This window comes from Chrysochloris asiatica, unplaced genomic scaffold (assembly GCF_000296735.1).
Source record: "Chrysochloris asiatica unplaced genomic scaffold, ChrAsi1.0 scaffold00038, whole genome shotgun sequence".
Classification (NCBI taxonomy): domain Eukaryota; kingdom Metazoa; phylum Chordata; class Mammalia; order Afrosoricida; family Chrysochloridae; genus Chrysochloris; species Chrysochloris asiatica.
The window spans coordinates 4526128-4548095 of NW_006408556.1; the positions used below are offsets into that span (position 1 = coordinate 4526128).

The window sequence follows — 21968 nt, forward strand, 5'->3', positions numbered from 1 at the left end:
GAGTCACTATGGGTCGGAGTCGACTTGACGGCACTTAACAACAACAACTGTACTTTAAACTGGGTCATTTTACGTCGTATGAGTTTGCTTCAAAGAAAGAAAAAAGGAAAGTTGCAGAACAGAAAATATAGTATTATTCAATTTATATAAGGAAAAAATATATATGCATTTGAAAACATACAGAAAAAAACTAGAAAGAAAGATACAAAATCATTAAAGTAGCTTCTTCTGGAGAGTGGGATTCAGAAGAAACAGGGATTTTTCACTTTTTATTTCTGTGTTTGTGTATACACACCTTTGTAAAAAATAAACAGTTCAATAAATTTTCATTTAAAAAAAATCTTGAAAGAAAGTCTGCATGTAGCAAAGGCTAATCTTAGCCTTGGCTGAACATAATTGATCTTGACTATCCACAGTTAAGGAAATATGAGCAACAAAACGTGCTTAATGAGAAACTCATCCATTGACTCAGTATCTATTTAGGGAATACTTACCATGTGTGAGGCACTGTGCCTGCTAATAGTAACATAGTAGTAAATAGGGAAGATCTAGTCCTGCTCTCAAAGAGCTTACAGAAAGAACTTTTAGTCTTCCTGACTTCCAGGTCTGTGTTTTCATTTAGTCCAAAGCCCCAATATGGCCTATATTATGCTTAAGGTTTCCCATGACACAGATAATAATTAATCGGATCACTATATCAAAAGGGGGAGTGCTAGTGACTCTGTAAGATAAACACTGGACCGGGAACAACAAAGTCTGTGGTTCAAACCCACCAACCCCTCTGTGGGATAAAGATGAGACTTTCTGCTGCCACAAACATTTGTTGTCATTGTTGTTGCTGTTGTTAAGTGCCATCAAGTCAGTTTTGAATCATAGCGACCCTGTATAGGGTTTCCAAGGAGCAGCTGATGGGTTTGAACTGCTGGCCTTGTGGTTCACAGGCCAGAGCTAATCTTACAGCACCACACAGCCTCGGAAATCCTCTATTAGTCAGGATTGACTCAACAGCACTTAACAAAAATATCAAAAAAAGGAAAACGAGTCCCAGTGTGGCGCTGTGAGATAATGCACTGGATCCCAAGGTCAATTTGAACCGCAAGGTCAAATTCACCAGCTGCTCCTCGGAAACCATATACAGGGTCGCTATGATGGTGACAATAACAACAAACTTTCTTTATGGAGTCCTGTGTGGTACTGTAGGATAAATCACTGGGCTGCAAGCAAGGCCTGTTTGAATCACAAGTCAGTGATTCAAACTCACCAGCAGTTCCTTGGCAACTCTATACAGTGTTGCCATGAGTGGAAACCAACTCAATGGCACTTAACAACAACAAACTTTCTTTATACTTGATTGTTTCATTGCTAAAAGCACAATTTGTGATGGCGAGAATTTAAGTAGCACCCCTTCAAATAAACAAAAAGATGTAAATTTGATATTAAATGTATTTTAGGGGAAATGAACTGAGAACTCTTTGAGTCCAAAGTGGCTTGGAAATTCTTATTTTCTTCATCTATTTGTTGGGTTGTTCTACGATGACCATGTACTATAATAAGAAAAGAGGAAAGTAACAGTTAATCTTAAAAATACCCTTGACAAAAACAAGCTCACCTACTAGATAAAGCGTACCTTCTTATCCTGCTGTGCCAGGCCTTTTATGTTCTGGCCTTGTTGAGATTTCTTTTTGTCATCACAGCATTTTGTCTTCAGCATTCTGGGACCTTCCTCTGGGGTAGGTCCAGGTCTCAGTCTGCCAATCAGCACTTTCTAGCTACTTGGCAAAGAGTTAAAGGATAAACGCATGACCCTAAGAAAGTCAAACAAAAATCAATCCTGAAAAGAGACTAATTTTAATAAAACTACTAAAATTATTACAATTTATGGTATATGTTGTTAAGTGCCATCAAGTACGTTCTGACTAACAGCAACCCCGTATCGGGTTTCTGAGGTGTGGCTGGTGGGTTAGCAGCCCCATGCTTATCCTACAGCACCACTCCAGGACTCCATATAATACAGCTAAAATTTCTAAGATCTTTGTAATAAACAGAATTTTCACTTAATGTGGCCTCAAAATGTTCTTGTGTGGCTATAACTATAAACCATGAAACTAGCATTGAAATAGTCCTAAGTTATCTCTTTTGCTAAAATACGCAGCGATGGAGATTCAATAAAAGTGAAATAGTAGAAAATTCCTATTTCTAAGATGTTATTAAATGCCATGCTTGCCACAAAGAACAAATGATACATAATGTAAATCATGTTCTGTTAAAATAGGTAAGTTTGATGACAGTAAGAAAATGGTGTGGCACTGTAGGGTAAGCTCTGGGCTGCTAACCACAAGGTTGGCAGTTTAAACCCACCAGCCACTCCTCGGAAATTCTATACAGTGTTGTGAGTCGAAAAGGACTTGGCAACACTTAACAACAGCAACAACAAGCCAGACATATATGTTAATTCTACCTCCTCTGACAGAATTTGTTTTAAACCTTCAAAAATAAAGAAAATACGGATATTATGAGACACCTAAAATGCCACAATTCCTAAGAAAACACTTATGCACATATGACTTTAAAAATAATTTTGACCATTGACCACTTACTTCCTTAACACTAAAAAACAACAGACTAAACCCTTATATTTCAGGAAAAGTTTAATTCAATGTATGAAAGTAAAACCTAATCATGAGAACTTTTTAAGAGTGAAATAAGCTATTTTGTAAAACAGGGCCTCCCCTTTCCTGGAGCTAAACTAAACTCTGTAATTCTTGAAAAACAAGACATCCTTGAAGAATTCAACTGATGTGCCAGCTGTTTTCTTTCTTGAAAGAGTAAAGCTGAACACATACAATGCATTTTTTTTCTAACATTGCACAATTTTCCTGGCCCACAATGCACATACTGTATCTATTATATTTAAGCATCTGACAACACTGTTATAAGAATTCCTACTTCATCTCTAACTTAATGCATATATAAAATGTGCAGTCTTCAAATGACCACCATATATATTTTTCACAATAGAAATACAATACATTTCCTGAACTTTTAGCTTTCAGTTTCCTGTTCGTCAATGGTTACAACTCCAGGGGCAATATATAAACACACCCCAGCCATGGTATTTCCACTTTTGACAGCATTGGACATAAAGTTAAAATGACCACGTATATATAATCACAGGACATATGGTATATGGAACCACCAGCAGACATTGTAATAATTTACAAAAATGGTAGTATAGATTATGTTCCTTTTATAAGAATTCTTATAACAAACAGTGCTCAAAAAAAACTTCTCTTTCCTAAAAAACTGATAAGCTTTTTTTTTTCAGGTAATAACCATACAGCCCATCCTGTTTCCTTTATTCTTTTGCTTGCCAGGAAGCTCAGAGCTAAATTTAATGTTCAAATACACTAATTATCTTGCCTTAGATAACTGATGTAAATATTTCTTCCCACCTCCTCATCCTTCCCATTTCTTATGTAATTTACATTTGTTTTCTGACTTTACTTTTTACTGGTTTTGCCTTTTATTTTAATTACAACTATCAAAGTCTTTTCCATAGATGTTGTTAAGTGCCGTCATGTCCATAGCAATCCTGCATAGGGTTTCCAAGGAGTGGCTAGAGAGCTTGAACCACCAACCTTGTGGTTAGTAGTTTCGTACTTATCTTGAAGCACCACAATAGACAGGTGAATATAAATTAAAAAGTAAAAGAAACTTAACAGATTTAAAAGATTATACCCACATAAAAATGAGCAATTTGCTAACCCAATTTAGAAAATGTAGGTTCTAAAATTTGTCTTAATTTTCCTCTTTTGAAGTCATTATTTCATAATTAATGATTTACTTTTTTTTTAAATCATAATTTTTCAAAATTACAAAATGATAAAATGATACCAGGATCAAAGTTTAAATTGCTAAAACTAGCATTACTGGATTAAGATTGTTATTGTTAAATGTCACTGAATGGGTTCCAACTCATAGTGACTGCATAGGGTTTCCGAAGAGTGGCTGGTGAATTTGAACCACCAGCCTGATGGTTAGTAGTCCAATGCTTATCCTTCAGTGCCACACCAGGATTAGGATTAGTGACTAAAAAATTATTTTAAAAAATTGGTATAGCAAAGCTAGGTCACTTATAAAAAAAAACTCACATAGAATGTTTACTAAATTCTCATACTGTATTATCAGCAGCGTAACAGGCAAAATTGACAATAGGTATTGTTCAACAAATACTGAAATAATTTTGGAATCTTAAAAAAAATAAGAACTCAGTCACACTTGTTTAGGAACTATAAACATGTACGTGAAAATGTTTAGCATATGGTTTTCACAAAAATACTGTGTTAAATGGATATAAAACTGAGGTACTAACAAGATGAGCAAAAATATATAAACAGGAAAATAAATTAACCCAAACTGACAAGTGTAATCAAAAACCAAACAAATGTAACCAAAAATGAAGCAAAAGTTTTTCATTAATTTAACAAAGAAAACCTAGACAGACATTAAAAATAGGAAGGAAAAATGAACACATTTTAGACAGTGAAGAAAGACATATGGAGGTGAAAGTCTATAAAAATGCACAACATCTATTAAAGCTCCCAATTTTTAGGAGACACAAATAAAAGTTAAAAAATGATAATAAATGGAAGGTGCAAGGCAGTCAAAGTTCATAATGAAAGTGGCAGGGATCAATTGTCCCTTTCTCAAGGTGAGCGAATTATAGAATTCTAAATATTAATTATAAAATATAAATTTATAAATAAGTTATAAATAAATCACTGTGAATTCTAAAAAAGCTAAATTACAAATAACAATTCTTAGGGTAAATTTAATAGGAAAACTTATCATTATATACATTTAGAAGGACTAGCAACCACCTGTAAATATAGTTTAACTGATTTAAACAGCAGTAGAACAACTCATCATAAGAAAACTACAAAATACAAAGAGAAAAAAATCCGGTATATTATATGAAGAAAAGGGCTAAGAGAAACTTACACACAAATTCAGTAGCAAAAAAGTATCCAAAATCTAATTTTAAGCATTTTCCTCCCCTCTTTTTATCACAAATAAAGCTTCAAATTTGTAATACAAGGTAATCTCCAAATAGAAAACAGATCAGATGGGGGGGGGGGGTGAGTTTTCCCTTCAGAAAAATGAAGACAGGAAAAAGAAACCAAACCATGGGAAGTATACATAAGAGATCTGATACACGGCATGTGGACACAAGTTTTGGGGGTATTTTCTGTGTGTGCATAGACATATGTGAATTATACAAGTCAACTTCACAGTGCTTACATATCATTAAGAAAAATTAGCATTCCAGTAAAAATAAATCTAGCCCAGAAGCCTGATTTCTTGAAGGAATGTGGCAGGATTTACAGAGGTCTGGGACACTCTCTGTAACCTAACCCATGCCACTTTTTCTTGCTTTAATCATGGGGAGAGAATACAGAACATGAAAAGATTACCGATTGTAACATGATCTCATGGTAAAGTTATGCTTAAAGTGACTAAAAATATATACACTATGTAAATTTCAAAAGCAGAGAGGGCAACTTGCTACAGTTAAAACAATACATTTCAAAGGGAGAAAATAGAAAGTAAAATAATGAATTGGTAACTAACAACTGACATTATTTATATACATTATGAGAAAAAATTTCTTTCAGGAAAAAGGAAGTATTTATTGAGCAACCAGTGTGGCCAGTTCGAAACTACCAGCTGTTCCGTGGGAGAAAGATGAGGCTTTCTGCTCCCGTAAAGATTTACCACCTCGGAAACCCTGTACAGGGTTGCTATGAGTCAGAACCAACCACATAACCACCACTATATATATATATATATATATATAGATATGTAAACATACCACATTGTATATATATATATACATATATCACATTGTATCTAGGTAGAACAATGTATAAGAAAACAACGTATAAGTAAGGGTCTCGCCATTATGTGTTGTTGTTAGGTGCCATCAAATCGGTTCCGACTCACGGTGACCCCCGTATAGGGTTTCGAAGGCTTTAAGTCTTTGTGAGAGCAGAAAGCTTCATCTTTCTCCCACAGAGTGGCTGCTGGGCTCATATTGCCAGCACCTTGTGGTTCACAGTCCAGTGCTTATCCTGTGGAACCACCATAGTCCCCTGCTGTCATGTGTAGCATATATTAAATTCTAAGCGACTGAAGATGTAAGCTCAGCGGCTGCTACACTGGCAGAAGTTCAGGATCGCAGACTGTAAGACGAGTTTTCAATTCTCACTTTTTATGTCTTAATATTGTCCCGACAATTACTCTGTAAAAGAACCTGTGCTTGACAGTGGTAGAAACAAAAAGCCCACTTTTTTGGAAAATATTCTTTATGTTTACAACACAATTATATTTATAATTTATAACAACTCTGAAAAGAAAATCATTTTCTCCTCAAAGCAGATGTGGGAATCTTGGTTATAAAAATATGACTTTAAGAAGAGAGATCCTCTCCAAGAAAGACAATCATTCATGAAGGTGAACTATAATCACATTAATCCTGAGAGGAAAATTATTTTTATCTTGCTGTTTAATAGCGACAGCAGAAAATTGAGAGTAACTTATCTAATTACCACCCACATGGTTGAGAATCACACTGGACTGTGATGTAAAAAAAAAAATTAAAAACCCACCCAGTCCTGGTTAAGCCCTGAAAAATGCTGGCCTGCTCATTAATGTGCTGCCGCTTTTGAACATTAAACTTAATTTCCTCTGGACCTCCATTTTTGTCTGTAAAACAAGATGGTATTGTTAAGTGCTGTACAGTCAGTTCTGACTCATAGCAACCCTTGTATAGGGTTGAGGCTTTAAATCTTTGCAGAAGCAAAAAGCCTTATCTTTCTCCCACAGAGCGGCTGGTGGGCTCGAACCACCAATCTTGTGGTTCAAAATCCAGTGCTTATTGTACGGATCTACCACAAGATTACTGGATCAAATTTATCTCCTTCCCTTCCTCTCCCTTTCTTACTGTCTCTGTCCCTTTCAACTTTATGGTTTTGTGGTTTAGGATCTAGACTGGGGTTTTGAGAGGAAGACAGTAAGACAGAGAGTAAAACAGTAGATACTCACTAGCTTTTCAAAAAGAGGGATAAGAATTATATAAACAACTGGAATATGGAGTGAAAAAAGAGAAAGTTCAAAATACATTTACAAAAGAAATGGACAAGTGAAAGAAACATAGTAATTCAATATTATCAGGTGTGGCACTGCAGGATAATGCACTGGACCGCAAGGTCAGTTTGCACCGCATGGTCAGCGGTTCAAACCCACCAGTCGCTTCTCGGAAACCCTAGACAGGGTCACTATGAGTCGAAACCAAATCAACGGCACTTAGCAACAAAAATTCAGATCATGAGATTCATTTTCAAAATTACTTAGAAGTTTCAGTTATATTGAAATCAGGAGATAGAAATGCTAGAGATGAAGACTTGGATATAATCCAAGAAATCCTCCAAAGGTCCTTCAGTACCTATGAAGGAGATGTCATACTCCCTGGTTTAAGCACCAAACCAACTGCTGTCACGTCGATTCTGGCTCATATTGCCCCAACATAACCAACCAGCCAGATGTCACCTGGTCACTTCCACCTCCTGGCAAACCCATGTGTGTCAGAGTAGAACTGTCCTCCATAGGGTTTTCAGTGATAACCCATGAGACAGAGATCACCAGTTCCTGATTGTACAAACTGTTTACATACTCAGCTACCAGCTGAAAGGTTGAAGGCTACAGTCTACCCAGAGAAAGCTCAGAAGAAAGCCCCTAATGTCACGGACTATTTTCCAAAAGTTACCCAATCAGGTCAGTTTGGACTCACCATTTCAAAGACCCTTGTTCTTGTTGTTACCATCGGGTCATACAGGACACCTGTATAGAGTTCCCAAGGGGCAACTGTTGGGTTTGAACTGCCGACCTTGCGGATGGAAGTCCAGTGCTGATCCTACAGAGCCACATCAGAAGTCACACATCCTTAGGTATCCCCCCGCTTACTACCACTCAATGTTCTCTCCCTAAAACAAAGTCTCCCTTCTCTCAATTTATAGTAGTAATTTATCAAGTTCTTATGTGAGGCACTGTTCAAAAGTGCTTTATATGTTTGTTAGTGTTGTTATGTGAGGTGGAGTTGGTTCCGACTCATAGTACCCTGCATAGGGTTTCCGAGGCTGTAAATCTTTATGGGAGCAGAAAGCCTCATCTTTCTTCCGCAGAACCGCTGGTAGTTTCAAACTGCCGACCTTCAGGTTAGCAGCCCGATTCGTAACCACTACGCTACCAGAGCTCTGACTCATAGTGACCCTTAAAATGTTGAACTGGGCAACTAACTAAATCTTTAATTTTCTACTTATTCCTGGATTGGAATTACTGATATATTCTTGGTTTTTTAGCTTTCTAAAGACTTCTCAGCTTAGAATGAATTAGTCCAGAGAAGAGAAGCTATTCTTTCTATAGCAGTAGAAGAAACTATTGCTATTAAAAGTTTAGTGAGAATACATTGATGGAATAGTGAAATCTTATGTAGACTGGGTTCTGTTCTATATAAAAAATGTAAGACTGGAGATCTAATTATTTTGATTAATTTATATAATTGACCTCTATAAAGTATTGTTGTTGTTAAATGCCATCAAATAGGTTCTGACTTATAACGACACTGCCTAGGGTTTCCAAAGACAGCTAGTGGTCTCAACTTTGTGGTTTGTAGTCCAATGCTGTTCCTACAGTGCCACACCAGGACTCCTTTATATGTATAAACTCATTTAATTCTCTCCACAATCCTACAAAGGAGATTAAGTAATTTTTTAAGATAACATAGTAGCAGAGCTAGGATTCAAACACATTCAGTCTAGCTCCGAAGAGCATGTCTTCTTGTTACACTGAACCTTCAAAGCTCAAACCAAGTTCTGTCACCTTTCGGCAGTTTTCCAATGCTCAGCAATCACTCCTACCTCTTGAGCCTTTAAATAAATCACTCATTTGCCATTTCGATGGAACCATAGGTTATTTATCTTTTCTAAATCTGTCGTCTATATCCTTTCTGAGAGCAAAGTGGTGTCTTAATTCATTTTGCAATATTACTTAGAATTTAAGAGGTTAATAAATATGTTACATTGTTGTTGTTAGCTGCTGTCTAGCCACCCCAAATCATGGCAATTCCATTCACAACAGCAGCAGAACCATTGTGATAAGAGATTTCACTGGCTGAATTTTGGAAACAGGTCTTTCTTCCTAGTCCACCGTAAGTCTGGAAGTTCCACTGAAACCTGTTCAGCACCACAGCAACACACGGCCTCCAGTAACAAGACAGTCATGGCTACACTTGAAGTATATCATCCACCAATCAAACTCCTGCCTGGAAAGTGAGCATTCTGCCACTGAGCCACCATTGCCCTTCTTTCTGACAGTGCTTCTGAATGGAAACTCTAATAGTATTTAACATTTACTGAAAACATATACCAAACTCTGGGCTAAGTACTTTACATACAAATGAACAGTTTATTTTATACGGATCAGCACAAAACTGGTTCCTATGAACTCGCAGAGGCTAAAGAAGAGTCTTGGTGTGGCTCTGTGGGTTATGTGCTGGTAGGTTTGAACATGTTACTGATTTCAATTTCTTTTTTTTTTTTCCTGTCCAACAAGTTTAATGTTACAGGAACAAAACAGATCTCATGGAAACTTCATTTAAGGTAAGTATTTTCCTAAACCAAGCATCCAATGGTGAACCATGGTGAAATCAAAGAGCATGAATGCACAAAGAATTAGAAAACAGTTAAGATATCATCAAATTATAAGAACAAGAATTTTATAGTTTTGGCATTCATAAATCTTAAGCTGAAACAATTTTTGAAAATCAATGTCTTTGAAATTAACAAATATGTAAAGATTTGACTGAATATTTACATAGAGATATTTTCACCTTTGCTGTAAACATATCCATGAATATGGTGAAGCACACAGAGTACAAAATTATGAAAACTTCTTAGACATTACCAAACAATTTGAGGGGATGAGTTGCTGGGCCTGAGGGTTGAGGACCATAGTTTCAAAGGACATCATGGTCAAGTGGCAAAACATAGTCCACAAAAATATTGCTCTATATTCTACTTTGGTGAGTAGAAACTAGGATCTTAACACCGTATGAGTGGCCATCTAAGATGCAACTATAGGCCTTTTCTTATGTAAAAGAAAGAAGATCAGTAAAAATAAAAGATGCTCGGAATCAGGTGGTCCAAAGAACTAGTGGAAAACATGAACATCAATTCCCACAACCCTGAGTTCAGCAGAACTGGATGATATCTGGCTACCAACTGTTCTGATAGGAATCATGTTCGAAGACCCTACATAGAGTCTTTTATTTGCCGGAGCTTTGCCTTAATCTGATTAGAACAATAGAGACAGCTTGATCTTGTTCTCTTTGAGAAAGAATACACTCTTTCAATGTCTTCTTCATTTTGTTTTGGGTCCATGTAGTGTGCATTTTTACAGATTCAATTTCTCCAGCTCCTTTTTTCCTTTCTTCATTTGTGAATAGACAACTCTCCAACCTCAAACTTTCTCACTGCCTCTCTGTTGCCTCTTTCTTCCACAATGACTTTCAGTTTGAAGCTAGTAAGGTAGGGCATGTGTTTAATTCCTGCCGATCCTAAAGGGTTCTAAGATCTATATTATGAAAAATGTGCACAATATAATCAAAAACTGGCTAGTTCTTGTAAAGAGATCACAAAATTCAAATGTGAGGTTTGAAAGAAGCAAGGGTCTTTTTATATGCATCAAAGCATTATTATAATTAGGATGATTCATGGAGTTGTGGTGAGGCCCTATAGGATAAGCACTAGACTGTTAACTGTAAGGTTGGCAGTTCAAACCCACCAGACACTCCTTGAAAACTTTATACAGGGTTGCTATGAATTGGAATCAACTTGACCACACTTAACAACAAGGTGATTCATATCACTGATCAAAGACACTGGTGCTAATAAGACATATTGTTGTTGTATGTGTTCTGATTCATACATAGCAACCCTGTATAGGGGTTCCCAGAGCAGCTGGTGAGTTTGAACTGCTGACCTTATAGTTAGCAGTCCAGTGCTTATCCTACAGCGTCACACCAGGAATCTAATAAGACACAGACTATGAAATAAGCAGACCTAGCATAGTTTAATGGTTTCACTTAAGATCATTTATTGTGGTTTTTATTTTCAACTAATAAAAACTGTTTTGTATTTAACTATTGTTATCAGTTTTGCTGTGTTTGCTCCTCCTATTAAAAGCTAGAGTCTGAACATGACTGTGTTAATTATGTCAATGCAGACTGAATCAAGATTCCTATTGGGGGTTACTCAGTACCGTTTATACCGGTGCAGGCTCAACTGTGTTTATGTTTCCAATTGATAATACGTCATTTATGGACAGGCACCATCAATGGGCTCAAGGCTCAGATTAATAGTCAAAAGCAACAGGGATATAATGATTAAATTAAATTAGTAGAAACACACACAGAGTTTCAATTGCTTATTTTCCAATTACTGGGGTACTACCAAATCTATGACTTGACAATGGTATATGCCTTTATTATTATACAAATATGATCAAAAGTAACATTTTCAAACTAATGAATGAAGGTGAATGAGGCTGAAATTCACTTCGGAAATGTTTACAAGACATGTGTGGCATGGGTGGGGTGTGCTAACCCAGAACTTTTACACATAATTTCATCATTTCTGTGCATTATATGTGTGGGGGTCTTTAATTGCCAAAATTTCAATGCTACTACTATTTTAATATTTGTGAGAATTTAATAATTTCCAATGCAGCACATTAAGCAAAATGTGGATAATGAGTGATTCTCGGGAACAGCTACATGAAGAAGGTTCATTATACTATTCTCTCTGCCTTGGTATAGGTTTGAAACTTTCATAATGAAATATCTAAAAAGCAATCTGCCTACATAAATATCTTAAATTCTAGCAGGTAAAAGCTTTTCAAATAATTTTCTCCTAATTCTTGACAAACCAAAAGCATTCCATTGTATATGTAAGAGAAAAACCCCAGTCTGTCATTACAGAGGCACAAGATACTTACTAAACAGAAAAAGCAGTCCTTTTTTCAATGTTGGTTGATGCTGGACGTCAGTTTTCTCAATAAGCTTACGGTTTTGTTGAACAAAAACATATAGGCCATATAAAGGCAGAGTTTTTGTTAGCAGACATTTACAATTCTGCAAAATAAACATCTGTCCCCAGTACCCATTATAAATATACGTTGCTCCAAGACCAAGCAACATTTCAACATTTCAACATGTCACAGCCAACTCAACAACTAACCACAATCCCCAATATCAGTGATTAATTTGTTGAACTAGATGGCTAATCCTCCAATTACATTGTATTAAATAACAGCAACAACTTTCTGATGTCGATGCAAAAAATAATTAGATTTAGCAAAATGAACCAATAATCTTAAGTGAGTAATTTACATTATCCATCAATTACACCTAATCCTAAATTAGAAATAATGCATATTTTAAATTGTATAAAATAATAAGGGACAAGTTTAATGTTTTAAACGTTCATCTTAAGTTAAGCTATGATTTAAATAAATTTCATGTAAATCAAAGCACTCTATAAGGCTACATACAGCAATAGTCAAACTATCAGAGAGCCACAGATTCATCACTATCAAAAATAGTTTACAAGCAGCAACCTTTCCTCACTATGATAAAAAGAACCACCCAGAAACCACCACACCAGATTTGTTTGGCTCCTCTTCTTCAACTGGTAAGTCCTAGGATGGTAAAGACTTTAAATGTTTGTGTAGAACCTCCCACACTATAGGTAGACCACTTTTTGAGAAGGAATAATCACCACCTTCAATTCCCAGAAAGTTACTGCTGGATAGTGGTCTCATTCCTATGTGACGTGCATAAAATAACAAAGTAAAACAGGGTTTCCGTGATGGCAGTTGTTTCTTCTGACACACATGGACAAGAAACTTTCATAAAAAGCAGTGTATGTAAATAGACTATCAACATTTCTAATTCCTAATCAAGGTATCTCACTTTTTTTTTTTTTTAGATAATATCATTCTCTTCGTTTTCAACACATATTTCTTTAGCTTTTTTTCTTCATTAAAAAAATGAGCAGACATAAATTTAATGAATTTGAGCAACTGTATCCACCAACAATTAGTGAATCTGAATAAAGGCATAAGGAAATTCCTTGTACCTGTCTTGCAACTTTTTAAGTTAAAAATCATATCAAAATTAAAAGTTACCATAAAAGTATACCCTTGAATTACCATCACCCAAATCATAGAATATTTCAGTTATTACAGAGAGCCCTGATATGGTGCTGTAAGGTAAGCATCGGACTGGTAACAGAAAGGTGGGCAGTTCAAACCAACCAGCCATTCTTGGAAACCCTATAATGGGTTGCTAGGAGTTGGAACCGACCTGTCATTCCAGAAAATTCCTTTGTATCCCTTACCTGTCAACCAGAATCACTTCCCAGAAATAACCACTTGTCCTGACGTCTATCATCATAGCTTAGTTTTTCCTGTTCTTGTATTTAACATAAATGATGCTATATAGTACATACTCATTTGTGTCTGGCTTCTCTGACTCCATAGAATATCTCTGAGATTCATCTATGTTCATTTCTATTGCAAATAAGACTGCTATGAACATTCCTTTTTGTGAGCATATACTTTCATCTTCTCGGTGCAAGAAGATTTTCAAGGGGAGAAAAACACAGAACTAAATCTGGGGGAAAATGGAGGGAAGCTAGATGAACAGGTAGATAGATCTACACACATATACACATAAACTAAAAAAGAAAAAAGAGCCACTGCTGCCAAGTCAGTCCTGATTCATAGCAACTCTATAAGACATAGTAGAACTTTCTGCCTACGGCTTCCCAGGCTGGAAATCTTTACAGAAGTTCACTCCTCATCTTTCTCTCTTGGAGTGGCTGGTGGGTTCGAATTACCAACCTTTCAGTTAGCAGCCTAACGCTTATCCCACTGAGCCACCAGAACTCTTTTCACACATACAAGAGTGCTTCAAAAAGTTCCTAGGAAAATTCCATTATTTTTTCATTCCATTTTTCTACAAACTTTTTGAAGCAACATCAAACATATAGTGATTATATACATAATTTATATCTATAATTAAAAATATACATCTTTTAGAGAGTGAATAGATTCTAAGTAGTCAACGTAGGATCAACAAAGATATTCTTTAAAAACATATAAAGTTAAGTTCATAGTGAAAATATGAATGATTGTTTTAATTTTTCTTAACAACTATTTCATATTAACCTAAGAATAATTTTAAAATATATATATTCATCTCCGTGCAAATTACTCTGTTCTGCTTCAATGAAATATTTGTTCTTATAACAAATATCTCTTCCCAAACTAGAATTTCAAACATTTACAAAAATAAAAACTATTACCATATTCTACCATATAATAACTTTTTATGTTAGGGGCAAAAAAACAAAATACATATTAATATTGCAAGATTATTTTACTGTCTTAATTTTTCTAAACAGTGAAACATGGAAATAATTTTATTGGTCAATATTTAACATGGCAAAGAACACTGCAGTCTCATTCAGAATACATTCTGATAAAGACTCAATCTGTCTGTAATAGAGACATTTTGACTTTCAAAATTCCACTGTGTAATTTTCAGCTGATCGTAAAGGAGGTTGTTTAATTTCCAGAGATAGCAACCTTGAGAAACACATACATAAACTCAATATTTTAAGAGATCAATTTGAAATTTGCAACTCTACTTTTGATAATCAAATGACCATTTCCAGGGACTACGAGTGACTCCTCTTGCCATCTATGAATCACCAAGGTTGAGGCAGACTGCTACAAATGTCTCCACTGCTGTTCTTAGAAAGGGTATGCCACAACAAAAGGAGAAAAACAAAAACAAAACCCTCATCTGTTCTTGAACCTTTCATCACCCTATATTCCTTCTTCCAAAAAACTTACAATTTCAAAAACATACAATTCAAATACACTGTTTGTTGTTGGTAAGTGTAATTGAGTCAGTTCCAACTCATAGCGACCCTGTATAGGGTTTCTGAGGAGCAGATGGTAAGCTTGAACTGCCGATCTTGTGGTTCAAACCAACCTTGCAGTTCAGTGTATTAATTTTCCAAATATACTATATGCTCAATCTTAAAACACTACCATATGGATATTCTCTGGCTTTTACAATTTTTTTTTTTTTTTGGTAAGTTCCACAAATGTCACACATTCTATTTAACCCTTACATATAGATAAGTCCCAACTTTTACAACTGTTATTTTTTTTTTTTAATAAAATGCCATAAATTTTACCAATCTTAGCCCTACATCTGGACAGTCCCTAAATTTTACAACTGTATGGATGTGCACTTTGTTGTTAAGTGCCATCGAGTCATTTCTGACTCCTAGCGACCCTGTATAGGGTTTCCAAGGAGCAGATGATAAATTTAAAACCCCATGATTCACTCAGAAAACACACCATTTTATTTTTCAAATAAATTTTACTGTTTTCTGAAAGGAAAATAAAAGAGTCTTAAGTAAATGTTATCAAAGATGACAGCAGTTCCCCCAGCAGCTACATCAAAATCTCTTGCCAGCTTGTTTTCAAAGAATCAAAATTAAATTTTATTTTTGTTTTTTAAAATATTACTCTTCCATATTAAGAGTAATAGTTTAACCAACAAAAATATCAAGAGCGGAATCTTGGTACTGTAAGATACCTACTTGATCTCAAGGTCAGTTTGAACTTCAAGGTCAGTGGTTCAAACTCACCAGCCGATCCTTGTTGTTGTTGTTAAGTATCATCAAGTCAGTTCCGACCCACAGTGACCCTATGTAGGTTTTCTGAGGACAGCTGGTGAGCTTGAACTGCCGACCTTGAGTTTCAGACCGACTTTGCGGTCCAGTGCATTAACCCACAGCGCCACACTAGGACTCCTTGCTAAGAGTCGAAACTGACTGGACACATGTTGTTGTTGTTGTTTTTAAGTGCCGTCGAGTCGATTCCAACCCATAGTGACCCTGTATAGGGTTTCCAAGGAGCAGCTGGTGAGCTTGAACTACTAACCTTGCAGTTCAAATGACTTTGCAGTCTGATGCACTAAACCCACAGCGCCACACCAGGAGTCCTAAAAACATATAGGTACACCAAATGTGTAGACCCCTACACACACATTCCCCTTGGTGATCATTCACTCTCTTTAACCAATGTTTTCCAAATGATTAGAAATAAATATTAAGTTAAGCATAATAGAATCCCATTTAAGGATTTGAGATTTACATGTAAATTGCAGCCAAAAGCAGGTCAATTCTCATCATCACAAACTATAAGCTGTACAGAGTGTTTTGCAGCACTGGAATTTTAGTGTTTTAAATATTGCTAAAGTATCCTTTTGTTGTTGTTAAGTGTCACCGAGTTGGTGCCAACTCATAACAACCCTGCATAGGGTTTCCTAAGAGTAGCTGATGGATTTGAACCACTGACCTTGCAGTTCAAAACGACTTTTTGGTCCAGTGCTTTATACTACAGTGCCACACCAGGACTACCTATTAATTAGAAAGACCACATTTACAAAGGTATGTTGTCATTATTGCTGTTGTTAAGTGCCATGGGGTCAGTTCTACTCAAAGCGACTATTTACAGGGTTTCCAAGAAGCAGGTGGTGGGTTTGAACTGCCAACCTTGTGGTTAGGTTAGCAGTCAATGCTTATAATACAGCATCACACCAGGACCCTATCAGTTAGACTAGAAAGTTTGAATCATTTCAGAAGTATATAGAATGTACTTAATTGTTTGGCATAAATAATTAGTGTGCCAGAACTTATAGAATTGCACGGTAAATGTACTGTGTTATTAAGTGCCATCAAATCAATTCCAACTCATAGCAACCTTGTATAAGACTTCCAATGAGTGGCTGGTGAGTTTGAATCATTGACCTTGTGGCTCAAACCAATCTTGCAGTCCAGTGCTTATTCTACAGCACCACATCAGAACTACTTACAAATGTATGCTGTTGTTGTTGTTGTTGTTGTTGTTGTTAAGTGCCGTGGAGTCGGTTCCGACTCATAGCGACCCTGCACAAGGTTTCCAAGGCTGTAAATCTTTACAGGAGCAGAACGCCTCATCTTTCTCCCGCAGCACCGCTGGTAGTTTTGAACTGCTGACCTTGCGGTTCACAGCCCGAATCGTAACCACTACGCTACCAAATGTATAGTCATTATAAAAAATTATATTAAGGGTCTAAAGAGAATGCTCTTAATGCCAAGTACAACATGCATGCTACTGTTAAGTAAAGCAGTATTAATGTTTGTGACAGTTTTGATTTTCTTCTAATTTAGCGGTTTTAATAAAAGTTCTTGTTTTGTGTTGCTTTATTCAAAGTTATTCACACATACACACTTCCACTCAAAAGGAGGCAGATCTGAGAGTCACTGCCTTTAAAACAATCCCAATGTCTACTGTGTAGATGTGAGAATTCAATTTACGCTTAATTTTGAAACTGAAACATGATTAGTAATTTTATAATATAGTCTACCGCAGATTAAAGTGAATGAAATTCAGCAATTAAAATATATAAAAACTGAATTTTAAGATGGACCTTTAATTAAAAGGTATTTTTGTATTTAAATAATCTAAAATACGCTTTTGTGTAAATAATTCTATAAAATGTAACTGTTGTTGTTGTTAAGGGCTGTCGAGTCGGTCCCGGCCCATAGCAATCCTGTATAGGTTTTCCAAGGAGTGGCTGGTAAGTTTGAACAACTGACCTTGTGGTTCAAACCGACTTTGCAGTCCAGTGCATTAGCCCACAGCGCCACTCTGGTAGTGTAGTGGTTACGAATTGGGCTGCCGAACCTCAGGTCAGCAGTTTGAAACTACCAGCTGTTCCACAGCAAAAAGATAAGCCTTTCTGTTCCTATAAAGATTTACAGCCTCGGAAATCCTGTACAGGGTCGCTATGAGTCGGAACAGACTCCATGGCACATCAAAATACAATTATAGCTTGTGATATTTAAGCATTCATCACAAGATAAGGATTGTAACTTCTATTGCATATCGTCATGTTTAAAGTAATATGTTTATTCCTTTACCCTTTAGAGAATAATTAGATCTCCCGTTTTACCATTCCTTTACCCTTTAGAGAATAATTAGATCTCCCGTTTTACCATTTTTTTATATAGAACAGAACCCAGTCTACAAAAGATGTCAGTATTCAATCAATGTATCCTCACTAAATATCAAAAAGGTCCACTTTTAGCAGCAATAGTTTCTTCTACAACTAAAAAAAGAATGTCCTTTCTTCTCTGGACTACTTAATTCTATACTGATAAATCTTTAGAAAACTAAATAAAAACACACAAAAATATACCACTAATTCCAATCCAGGAACAAACAGAAATTTGAAGATTTAACTAGTTTCCCAATCAATATTTTAAGCTTTTCATTTTTCAACTGGTTAAATTGTTCTAGAAAAGAAATTCACCCCACATTCCGGTAACAAAATGTTGGAAAGACAAAGACCTCAAAGTATCTAAACCTAGTGTTCAGGAGAAGAAAACATTTCATAGACCATCTCTGATGTACTTTTTAAAAAATCTCTAATGAATCTGTTGCATAAAGTACTCATGTTTCAAATACGTTACTAGATAAATAAGTAAAATTACCTTTCAATGAAACACTAACAAAGTAGCATAATTAATCTAAATCAAAACTAGTAACTTTGTTCTTAAGAAGTTAAACTTTCCTCTCTAAAGTATAAACTATGTCCAATATAAGTCAAAGAAGACACATTGGAAGAAAAAACTGAGTGAACTAAATTGTTTCTCACAAATGATGAGTGTTATTAATAACTCAAGTTTTAAAAATACATTATTTCTATTTAAAATAAGAAAACCAAACTCACCGCCATCAAGTGCATTCCAATGCACAGCAATCCTACAGGGCCCTGTAGATGTGCCCTAGAGGGTTTCCAAGGCTATAAATCTGGATGGAAGCAGACTGCCACAGCTTCAGTCTGGGGAGCAGTTAGCAGGTCAACCAGCTGACCTTTTGGTTAGCAGCCCAGTGCCTTACCCACGGTGCCAACAGGAATCCATATTATTTCTACAGATGTGCTAAATTAGTCATGATTGCCGATTGCTAGGCAGAACTCAGTTGAGAAAGAGACCAACAAAAAATGGTAAATGAAAGAATGGTGAAAAAGAAAAATCCCACCAGAATAACAATTTTTGGAAATCTGTCCTTGTTTTGATTCAAACACAATGAGATGAGAAGCTGCTACTATAAGCCTCTAAACTAAAAACTCTGGCAAGAGGGAAGGAAATTGAACTCCCATAGACTTCAAAATACCGACCCAAAATATGCTTTAACTTTTCCCTCATCCACAATCTAACAAAATGCAAAGACAATAAAAATAAATGCCCCTGTAGGAATCTACCCTGATAGGCAAAGAAAGCTCCCATTCAACACTAAATCTGATTCCACTGGAAAACATACTCCTGAAAAGTAAATCCAAAACCATGAGCTCAAACTACTTCATGCAGCATTTACTGAACGCCTGCCAACTGCTGTACACACTGTTCTGAACCACACTGAAGGCTATCTAGAGTTCTGCATTCTCCACTTACAACTTGTACCTTACTGGGCTTTCACCACCACTGCAGAAACGGATTTTTGAAATAAAAATAAAATGTTCCTCCCAGCTTGTTACTCAAAAAGGCGATCTGCTCCCTGACCTTCATACTGTTTGTTTTCAACGCTGGTTTTGACTCATATCACAAACACATCTTTAGATGATCAATAAATCTACGTAGAAGCCATTAAGACTAGGACTGAATAGAATAAGGAACCCTAAAACAACTTTTCACTGACTTTCATCTGACATTGTTTCTAGATACCTACTTACATTGTTACTAGATACCACTCATACCTATGGGATAGGGTAGAACTACCCCTATTGTTTTCTAGCCTGTTATCCTTACGGTGCAGATCGCCAGGTCTTTCTCGCGCAGAGCCGCTGGGTGAGTTGGAATCGCCAACCTTGAGTTAGCAGCCCAGCGCTTAACAGAATCACTTATTTTACAAGAGCGCTGCACTGGCCCCCTTCAACAACTGGCCCTTGAACAAGGATGCTGTCTCCAGTCACTGCTCCCGGGGTGGCAGGTGAAGGCGCTGTACGCCCATGTACACACGCCGGGAGAGCATGAACCGAAAGCGGAGAGATGGGGGGGCAGCTGTGGGGACACTCCGTTATCCTCACCCTCCACGGGTCCCACCAGGTGAAGAAGTTTCGATCGTGCCCGCCGATCGTCCCGGCGCATTGCTCAAGCCCGGCTCCACGTCTCCCGCCGCCCCGGGCCCAGGCAGGCGAAGTTTCTCTCTCGCTGGCGGCGGCTGCTACTCACGCTTCTCCCGGCTCTGCTAGGGTCCCGCCGCCTCCTCCGGGCCTCTGGCCAGCCCGGGATCGCCTACAGGAGCGGGATCCGGGACCTGTCAGCCCGGGCAGGAAACAAAAGCCGGGTGAGGACGAGCGGGCGCGACCTGCCTCGCTGCGCGCGGGGGCGCACGGCAGGGGCGGAGAGCGGGGACTGCGTCCGACGAGCGCGCCTCGCGAAGGGAGCACCAGCCCTACGGTCCGCGGGGGAGCGGGCCGGGCCGCGCGGACAGGGCTACGCAGGATGCTGGGCGCTCGGGTGCCCTCTCTTCGAGGCTCTCCCAGCCCTACTCGAACCCCGGGCTGGGGACCCGCGTGAGGGGGCGGGGAGGCGGCGCGACCGCGGCGGGATGGAGAAGGAGGGAATTCGGCTCCCGGGGCGCCGCCCGCCCCATCCCTATGGCCGTAGCGCCGGTACCTGTCGCCGCGGTGGCTCCCCGACTCCTAGTCTCTCCGCCTCGCCCGCGCGCCGCTCGATTCTCAACCCGCCCAGCAGGCCTCTTGCCCGCGCGCCGGACGCCACCGCCCGAGACTGGCAGCGCCCGCGAGCCGGCCCCAATTCCCCGGGCAGCGCCCGGTGCCGTCCCGCCCCCGCCGGCCGCAGGACCGGCCTTCCATAGGGTCCCGGGGCTGTCAGTCCGCCCCCAAAAGGCGCGCGGGCTGTCGCCCTGCGTGTCCGGATTGGTGGCTGCGTGCCGTTTATGCAAATAATACCCCGCCCCCGTTCATTTGCATCTCCGCCTTAATGTAACCTACCCCTCCCCTCACCAGCCCACGTGTCTGGTTCTGGCCTTTTGTGGGGGTCGGAGAGACTGTGTGGAGGAAGCTGACCAACACCCCACACACACGCACACAGTCCTTCACCTCCAGAGAAACTAATGCCTAAACAAGCTAGTTGACTTAATATCCGTATCGCCTATCTGAAAGCCTTTTTATCTGAGATTGGGGCAGGGCAGGGCAGGCCAAGTCAGTCCCAGGAAATGACCCCAAGAAGTCAAAGATCTCCAGCCAAACTGGAGAAAACCCACCTCAAGAACCAATTTTGCACACAATACCTCCTCCAGTAACTGTGGAAACTCTGTTTCAAGACCTACCCCACCTCCACCCCTACAAGTAAATAGCCTTGCCTCAGTTGTTGTTATGTGCTGGGATAGTGACCCTGTACAAGGTCCCTAGGCTGTAAATCTTTACTGGAGAAGAAAGCCTCATCTTTCTCCCACGGAATAGCTGGTAGTTTCGAACTGCTAACCTTGCGAACCGTTCACAGCCCGATTCGTAACCACTATGCTACCAGAGCTCCTTATGTTACTCCCATAAAATTGGGATCTGCTCTTAGACCTTAGGAACTATCCAAAGCCTCATAGCTAGTTGTAGAAAACCAAACCCACTGCCATCAATTCCAACTCGTAGCTACAGATTGTTAAGCATTGTCAAGTCAGTCCTGACTTCCCATTACCCTGAA

General features: G+C 38.2%; 1 protein-coding gene across 1 annotated transcript in view; it reads right to left on the reverse strand.

Moving 5' to 3' along the window:
- The window catches only part of FKBP5 (FK506 binding protein 5), a 152664-nt gene extending 131624 nt beyond the window's left edge, over positions 1-21040 (reverse strand). Inside the window, exon 1 of the mRNA XM_006860396.1 lies at positions 20925-21040. The gene's annotated coding sequence lies outside the window, so the exon portion shown is untranslated. The remainder of the gene's footprint in view (positions 1-20924) is intronic.
- Between the last annotated feature and the right edge of the window lie 928 nt (positions 21041-21968).